Raw genomic sequence first — 9,740 nt, 5'->3', positions numbered from 1 at the left:
CTTTTGCCAAATCCTCAGTGTTGTGATACTAATCCACACACAATCATGAACTACCACCAATTGATTCTATTAAAAAAATTTAAATTACGAATATGTAAAAACACGATGCGAAAAACTAAACGCCTGCGCACAGCTGGAATACGACAAATATTTGAAGAAAGAGTGGAGAAATGATCCATAACTTGCAAAACATTTTTCGTTTCTACAAAAATAAAGCGAACACTATTAAATTGAAGAAACAGTCCATGTCCAAAAACCCCGGAGGAACACTGAAGGAATTCTGTGTTTTAAATTAGCATATTTTGAACGAATTCGGAATGTCTAAGGTGGAAAAGAACCCAACCTTTCTATAAGGAAACAATTATAGAAAAAGAATTTTCTTACACTGTATTCATGACGACGACACTATTTATTAGATGGCACATTCAACGAGCCAATGTGCCAAAATGCGGGTATAAACAATTATTGATTATTTAATATCGGACCTTTTTCATCTATTAAAAAACAACACTTACGGGGCAATGTTTATTGTAAGAACAACATTTTTTTCTATGAATCGACATACTTTAAGCATTGTTGACGCTATTTCCATTTGAATGAGGAAATAGCGTCAATGACTTTATTTCTTTATTTATTTATAAGGTAATAATGTCAAATGACTTTATTTCGCACCAGAGTGGGAAATAAAGTCAATTGACCTTATTTTCATTGACCTTATTACCTGTCACCATTTAAATATTTAAAATAAACTGAAAAATCAAAAGAAAGCAGAATCCAAACTAAAACTGAAATAAGAAGAAATTAACCAAACACAAAAAACCCAAGGCCGAATATGAGGCACCACCGCTGATATTGTGGTGCCTGGTGCTGGCCCACCCTCATCCGTGGCTATCAGCGCACCCTAGTGTTGATAGCCCCATACAAAAATCCTAATGTGCCTCCCTAACCCAGGAAAAAGGTGAACATTCCCATTTAATTACAATTTATTCGAATAAATTCATTTTCTTAACCTAATTCTTAAAACTAATTATCCTAACACTAAAAGTTTCTAATCCTATTAATTCTAAAAAAAAAACTAATTTCTAACATCAAAAAAAACCTATCATCTAAAAAGGTAAGTATACTTAAATAACGACGTATGGGTTTTCCTTAAGTCTAGGGGAAAAAAGTAATTAATCAATTAAAATTAAGTCTAAGTTAAGGTAGGTAAGGTAAGAAAGGGTAAGGGGTTCTGGTAGGTAATGTTAAGGTAAGTAATTCAGTAGGGGTAAATATGAGGTAAGTAAAGGTAAGTCTAATTTTTAGGTGAGTAAGTCCAGTAAGTATGATTAGGGTACGTCAAGGTAAGTATAAATCGGGTAGGTAAATTTAATAAATTTAATTCCAATTAAGGTAAGTGAGCTAAAGTAAGTATAAGTAAATTTTAGCCCCTGTTCCTCCTAAATTACTATAATTCTTGGTTTTAAGTATCTTATTCTTTTATTTTAAATCTTTTTTTCCTTTTTCTTTTAGGTTTATTATTATTATTAGTATTATTATTATTTATTAGGGTTCATTATAATTTGATTTATATCGTGGCCATTTTATTTGTTATCATTCTAAATGGTTATTTGTTAAAATTATTTTGGTTGAACTTTCGCGAAAATTTGTATTTTATGTTAATTTATATTGGGATATTTTATTTTATTTATTTTTATTTCGCTTGAATCATTTTTGATTCAGTTTTAGTCAATATGATAACGGGTTAATTAGTTTAATTTAATTACTATTTATTGTTATTTAGTTTATTTTTATTTTAGTTAATTTACCTTTACCAGGTTTGATTCTTAACCAAAAAAAATTTTTTGTTCAAGCAATTTCTAGTTAAATTTCACTTGAGTTTAGTTAATTTAATCTAACTTCACTTTCTCTCACTTTCATTTACTTTAATCCAATTCTACTTTAATTTTAGTTATTTATATTCGTACATATTATTTTTTTTACTTGTTCTTTTAATTCTAACAAATTCAATTCTTATATTGGTTTAGTAACATTAGTTATTCTTATTTGTGATTAATTTAAATTCTATTCGAAAAATTCCCTTAACTCATTATATTAATGTAATTTTAAATTTTAGTTTACTTAGTTTTTTTTTTCTTTTTCTCCTTTAAGCCAGTAATTGTGTAGGTAGGCATATATGTATATCAGATATACATACATATATACCTATGTATATAACTATACATATATATATTGCTATGTATACTACTGTATATCGAATGTGTTAGGGCCCGAAGGACTCACCTTAATGTTGCAGCAGGCTTGCGTGTGGCACTGCTTTTGTTGTTGTAGTCGTTGCTGGTGTTGTGCCTGTTGCTGTGGCAGCCGTTGTTGTTGTCTCGCCCGATTTTTGGTGGCGACGTTGTTGCAGCCGCTGCTGAGGAGTAGTTGTAGTAGTAGCCGTTGTGGCCGACACTCGTTGCTGTCGCTGCTCAGGGCATTGTTCCTGTCGTTGCTGTCTTTGTTGTGTTTACGTTGTTGCAACCGTTGTTGTTACCGTTAAAAGTGGTCGCTACTCGCTATTGTTGCGGTTGCTTCGTTGCAACCGTCGTTGTTGTTGTTGCCTCGCGCAAATTTTGTTGTTGTTGCGTTGTTACAACCGTTGTTGTCGCCTCGCGCAACTTTTGTTGTTGCGTTGTTGCAACCGTTGTTGTTGCCTCGCGCAACTTTTGTTGTTGCGTTGTTGCAACCGTTGTTGCTGCCTCGCCAACTTTTGTTGTTGTTGCGTTGTTGGTAGTGCTGTTTCTGTGAGAACCGTTGTTTGGTCGGAGTAGCTGTGGTTGCCGCCCGTTGTTGTTGTTAGGCGGCCTCTGCTGTACCCGGGTGCTCGCCCCGGTTGATGCCCCCTCTCTGGCGGGTTGCTGTTGGTTAATGGTATATATATTTAATAAGTATACACACATATAAAATGTAATATCAGGTAATAATATAAGGTATATATAAATTGTGATGTAATGATAATGCACCTAGCTATCTCTTCATATGCCTGTTTACTGCTTCCGTAACGCCCGCGCTTGGTGGCGCACGGGGGTGGCAGGTGTAGGCTTCTCCCTGAAGCGGTAGCTCCGATGCTTTTGGTGATCGATATAGCAGACTATGTTCGCACGCAACTATACGATGGTTGAGATCCAGATGTGTTTACCTATCTAGTCACTATTTTCACTTTATTAATGCAGTTGAGACTCAGAAAAGTTAACCTGGTACGTGTGTAATAAAGAAAAAACCACAGTCAGGGTATTCATATAAACTCGTGGCTGCCTCGCATCCGCGCTCGTAAATGAATCGGTTTTCCATACCAAATTTAGTAAGTTTACGGGGTTTACGCGATCACGAGGCACATATGCGCCCAGATGAATGGCCATAGTGTATTTACATGTTAAATATATGAAGGGTTTGTGGATACTTCATACATTCTCCACCTTACTTTTGTGAGTCCTAACTTTTCGGAGTCTCCACTGCACCAATAATGTACTAGCAAATGCTGGAGATTTCAATTAGGGAACCAATAGCTATATCTTTCAAAGTATACAGACTTTTTTTTTTTATCTCGGTGGGGATACTAATGGAGATCTTCTTCACCGAATTTAGCACTTTTACCATGTTGTTGCTAATTGTTGTTGTTGCTAATTGGTTGTTAAAATATCCCGACTACTATCACCAAATTTTAATGTAACACGTCACTTATCACTTACTATATTTATAGTAATATGCCATTATTTAAATGTTCCCATGCATTCGTAATACCTTATATACAACAACAAAAGTAAACACTAGGTATGGGTAACACACCGCTGCGCTACGCAATTGCGCTAACAGCGTATGCGTTTTAAAAGAAACTACCCCACAAATAAGGACACATAATCACGTTTTACACTTCTACTACTTTGTATGTATGTTGAATGCATATAATAAAACTCCGCTAATTGTAAAGACCTTTTTTTTTTGTTTTAGGTCTACAAAGCGTAGGGATAGGGTTTCGGATTTAGAATCACGAGGGACCCGCTCTACACCCAAATTTTTATTTTTTTCAAAGCCTGGTTCCGTATTGGAAAATTTTTCCTGGCAATTTTCATATAAATGTGCACTTACCACTTATATTTGCACAACTTTATCTTTTTTTATTTCAATATTTAATGCGTTTTAATTAAATTAACCGCACGACACAAGTTTAGCCCGTTCTTCACTTAAATCTCGTGTTTCACCGCTCAATCGAATACTTGACATATAAATGGCCGACTATGCGTGGCCCGCAGGTTTTATACCCTTGCACTGCGGGAAATTATGGAAAGATAACGGACTCAGCGGCAATTGGAGCAGTTCCGTTATTTTTTCCAATGGGAATTTGCCGCAGTGCAAAGGAGATTGTCAAAATCGAATGTTCGAGGCGGTCCGGGGCTGCCATCACCCATTTATATAACTCCAACCGGTTGGAGAGCAGCCATTCACCAGCCCCGTTTCCTCACTGGCCGTCTTCACAGGATAATATGTATTACATACGTTCTATCCGAGGCAATATTTGTATAGGCTTTTTATATCTTGATATTACCATTTGTAAGATGGCTTTTAAAACGTATTTTTGTCAGACTTAACCGCCAAAAAGAAAATAAATAACACCTTGAAAATACATCCGAGTACATACTAACAAGCAATTTAATAGGAAACAGCTCGACTTTTGCTTTCACGCTAACGACACACGATCAACCTTGCCTTTCATATTCTTACACACATTGCTTGTCAAAAATAATAAAAATTTGAGGCCATTAGTTGGGCTGAATTCTCTCTGAGAAGCAATCTCATTGTCAACGCGCCGTCCTCAAGAAAACAACCAACTAATCAGCTTTTAGAGGCCACTTGCTATTCTAAATTGCATGGTATGTTAACTTTTTAGCATTCAAAAGCTTAATAATTTTCTTGTTTTCTCTAAATTCGCCTGTCAATGCTGAATAGGCGATAAAAATTGAAGCAAAATTAAGATTTACTTGAAAGGAAAGTTGAAAGCAAGTTTCCCATTCCGTAGAAGAATAATAGTGTGTTAGTGGAAAATGTGAGTGTATTGAAAGCTGAACGTGTAACANCCACTTGCTATTCTAAATTGCATGGTATGTTAACTTTTTAGCATTCAAAAGCTTAATAATTTTCTTGTTTTCTCTAAATTCGCCTGTCAATGCTGAATAGGCGATAAAAATTGAAGCAAAATTAAGATTTACTTGAAAGGAAAGTTGAAAGCAAGTTTCCCATTCCGTAGAAGAATAATAGTGTGTTAGTGGAAAATGTGAGTGTATTGAAAGCTGAACGTGTAACATCGAAGTTATATTCAAATATCAATAATGTGGTCGTCACGAAGCTTTCGTGCAGGCAGCGTAGCTGTCAAACTAGTAAGTTACCGCAATAGATGCCAAGATATAAGCCCCGATATATATTGCTCTCCACATTTTCACATTTGTGTCAAGATATAAAATCAATCCTGTGAAGACGGGCAGTTGCAGACAGTTGTCACAACCGATCCCCAGCATGAACCAAAAATACAAGATCACGTAAGAACGCGACGTTGTATTTGTAACTGGTTTTGAGAAAAAAGTTTGCGAAAGCGGGTTCGTCAGCTGGGCGTTTGTTTACATCACAAGCACCACTATTTTACACTTTTATTCAAGTAAAGAAGAGTTAATTCAACATGACAACACATTTTAAAGCATTTTGTTGCATCATTTTACCTAAATTGTGCGTTTAAAGTGGCTGACAATAATTTTGGCTAATTTTGGTTTTCGTTGTTTTCTTTGCTTTGTTTACTTTTCGCTCGTTTTCCAGTGAAACAAGATGGCGTAGAACCCGCTAAAAAAATCGACTTTTTTCACTCTCTTGTTCTTACGTGATATTGTGTCTTTCGTTCATGGATCCCCAGCCTCCGCGGGAAAGCGTTTATTACACAAAAAGAAGTAACCAAACAAACCTGCAAGAACCAGTGACAATCAGCGGCACTGTCCGAAAGGAACACAGCTGTCGCAAAATGGCAGACCTTCCATGCAGTTTTGGTGTTGCCGTACGCTCTAGAAAAATTATTAGACGGTGAAATTTATGGCACGCTACCGGGTGCGCTACATGTCGAAGAATAAAGTATTTATATTTTATGCGGCGAACAGTAACCCATAACACATACTTGACACATGCCTAAGTGGCTCACTGAAGCTATACTTGTTTAGTTAGGGCCTGTGCCAAATGATAGAAAAGAGAAAATTTTGACGGATCAAAGTAAAAATCTGACATTTCTCGTGGTGAATAAGAACGTCAGAATTTTACCTAGCTCATGGGGCTAGGTAAAATTTCGACAGCTTATAACCATGTATACACATAATATTGCTTGGCGGTAATAAGGAGTGAACATGAAAATGAAAGCTGAAACAGCATAAAAAAAACGTACGTTACTAGCAAATTATAAAATAAATATAAATTTTAGGCAACACACAAAATAAAGCTTTCGCACGAGCGTTTGTTTGGTTTTTCAACTGTCAAAATTTAACTCTGCATTTGGCACAGCAAAATTCAAACACCATAGCAAATTTTTCCACCCCGTCTCACCTCGAAGAAAAAATTTACCGATTGGCACAGGCCCTTAGCGGGTAAGTACTAGAGGTTAGAGTTGTCAAACTATTGCTAGTTTCAATTTTTTTTAGACTATCAATACTCATTGATAGTTTTTTCTTATACTATCAAAAACATCAATAGTTTAGTAGGACTATCCATCATCTCTACCAATTATTTGGAAGTTATTTGAATTTTTTAGTTTGAATTAAAAATTTTGTTTTTTAGTGTGATGCCGACGTCATATTCAAATATGCACGCATTTAGGCCAAAATACATACATATGTTAATCGTAAATCCTGTTTTGTTTGTATAACTTGTGTTTGTTTTTGAACTTTCTAAAAAGAGAACTATTTTGGCTAAGCATTTATTTAATTTTGAATGGTTATAACTTTATAAGATAATATTTATTTCTCTATGATCCTGTAAAAACAAAGCAACCTAACTGATTTAGCGCTATCGATAGTGCTATCGATAGTTTGGTTTTTTTTCGAGACTATCGTGAATATTGATAGTTTTTCTGAAAACTATAAAAACTAGTAGAGGTGTCAAACTATCGATAGTCACACCATCGATAGTTTTGATAGTTTTCAGAAAAACTATCAATATTCACGATAGTCTCGAAAAAAACAAAAATATCGATAGCACTATCGATAGCGCTAAATCAGTTAGGTTGCTTTGTTTTTACAGGATCATAGTTAAATAAATATTATCTTATAAAAGTTATAATCATTCAAAATTAAGTAAATGCTTAGCCAAAATACTTCTCTTTTTAGAAAGTTCAAAAACAAACACAAGTTATACAAACAAAACAGGATTTACGATTAACATATGTATGTATTTTGGCCTAAATGCGTGCATATTTGAATATGACGTCGGCATCACACTAAAAAACAAAATTTTAAATTCAAATTAAAAAATTCAAATGATTTCAAAATAATTGGTAGAGATGATCGATAGTCCGACTAAACTATCGATATTTTTGATAGTATAAGAAAAAACTAGCAATGAGTATTGATAGTATAAAAAAATTTAAACTATCGATACTATCGATAGTGCCATCGATAGTTTGACAACTCTAGTAAGTACTAGGGGTGAATGGTGGCGTTAACTCCCCCTCTTCTAAATCGAAGCGTCCCGTCATCGAATATATAGTTGTAAGTTGATTATTTGATTTGATAATTTTATAAACATTTCATCTTGTTTGGAATTTTTCAACTTAATTTTAAAATCAATACATATGATTAATTTATATATGAAATATATAATAACAGAATTAGTATTAAAGTAGTAAACGACCACCAAATGGGATTTCTTTCTATTTCCTCCTTTATTGGGGTAAGTATATTAAAATATTGCGAGTGTCGACTGGCAGTAGAATAGAAATTTGTCGATCGAGTCGATCATCTTTTATTTTGCTATTGTTTAACTTGATCGATTAAAATTTGTACTATTGTGAATGGTTGACTGAATTGTAAACAGCTGTTTGTTTACATTTGTTTATTTAGCGTTCCATTTACATAATTTTTAAAATAATTGCTTTTATTATAAAATTTAAAAAATTGATACAGTTCAAATATGGTTTAGTGATGAGGAAGATGATGTGGAAGCTAATAGATTAGTAGAGTTGGCTAAAGCAAGGAGGGAATTACGAAATTCGTCGGATTCCTTGGAGTTGAAAGATGGAGTGTATGTACATATGTGAATTTTATGAATAGAAGTTACGTTCCTGATGCTTCACGGTTTGTAAGTTTTACAGGATTTGCAGGAAAAGCTGTTTCCTCATTAATAAACTTTATGGAAGTTTAAGAAATACGGTACGGTTTAGCTATTTATACAATGATGTTGGGTATTTGTGTCGAAACGCGTGACCCGAGTTTAAAAACTTTAACATACAAGTGTAGTGAAAGTATTAAACTTTAAAATAAAGATTTCAAATTTCCGAGCACTAGTTAATAAATTATGCATTTTTTGGAAACTTTGATGTTGGTTCTGCGCAAAAACACTGTGGATGACGTAGCCGGAGTTATATGCACAAGATATATTGCATATCTTTCACAATAGAAGCGCAGCTTCCGGTCCTACTCTTTCCGAAAATTTCTTTGCTTATGTCCTCATTCTCCTGCATCAGCTCGATCAACCGCGCAAGTTGCCTTTTGTTGCTTACAATTTTTGATCTGTAATTCAGACACATACATACATATGTATATTTCAGAGTACCTAGACAAGATGAACAAATTAATAGACGACAAAAATACATACAAAGCAATAAGAAGTGAANAAAGGCAACAAAACAGTAGCTATGTATAAAACAGAGTACCTAGACAAGATGAACAAATTAATAGACGACAAAAACACATACAAAGCAATAAGAAGTGACCCTACGAATGCTCTGCAAAGAAAAAACAACAAAATAGTGGACGAACTTTACAAAGGCAAACACATTAACTTTAGAGAAAAGCAACAGCTCACATGCACCGCAGCCACAGCGCCTAGACTTTATGGATTGCCAAAAATTCATAAGCTCGATGTTCCTCTTCGCCCTATTGTTTCCTCGTTTATGGTCCCCTGTTACCAGCTGTCCAAATACATCGGGGAGTTTTTGAACATGTTAATTTCGGATAAATACAATGTTAAGAATTCCTTCAACCTAAGAGATAAGTTAGCCAATATACGTGTGTGTGATGAAGATGTGTTAGTGTCGTTTGATGTCGTGTCCTTGTTCACTAATATACCAACAATGTTAGCCTCAAAAATAGTCATGAACAAATGGGACCAAGTTAAACAAAAAACCAATATTCCGAAAAAGAAATTCCAAGAAATTTTAGAATTTTGCCTAAAAGACAACAACTATTTCATGTTCAACAAAAAACTATATTCACAAACGTTTGGAATGCCTATGGGCAATCCTATTTCCCCAACAATAGCGGACATAATTATGGGCAACCTACTAGACAATTCCATCTCGGAACTCAAGCAAAAATACAATATCGACATTAAATTTATAGCCAAATATGTGGATGACATCTTTGCTATAATTAAACGCAATGTCACGAATATCATTCTAGGAATTCTTAACAAGTATCACAATAAACTTCAATTTACGATGGAAATAGAGGAAAATT

General features: G+C 34.5%; 1 long non-coding RNA gene across 1 annotated transcript in view; it reads right to left on the bottom strand.

Moving 5' to 3' along the window:
* The window catches only part of LOC108367289 (uncharacterized), a 12,345-nt gene extending 2,628 nt beyond the window's left edge, over window positions 1–9,717 (bottom strand). Inside the window, exons 1-2 of the long non-coding RNA XR_001848232.1 lie at window positions 9,704–9,717; window positions 3,825–3,830 (exon numbers count right to left, since the gene is read on the bottom strand). This is a non-coding gene — a long non-coding RNA (uncharacterized LOC108367289). The remainder of the gene's footprint in view (window positions 1–3,824; window positions 3,831–9,703) is intronic.
* Window positions 9,718–9,740: the final 23 nt, after the last annotated feature.

The sequence above is a fragment of the Rhagoletis zephyria genome, unplaced genomic scaffold, assembly GCF_001687245.7.
Source record: "Rhagoletis zephyria isolate East Lansing unplaced genomic scaffold, Rhagoletis_zephyria_1.1 Rzeph_scaffold_02621, whole genome shotgun sequence".
NCBI classification, from domain to species: domain Eukaryota; kingdom Metazoa; phylum Arthropoda; class Insecta; order Diptera; family Tephritidae; genus Rhagoletis; species Rhagoletis zephyria.
This window is presented reverse-complemented; position numbering and strand designations above follow the sequence as displayed.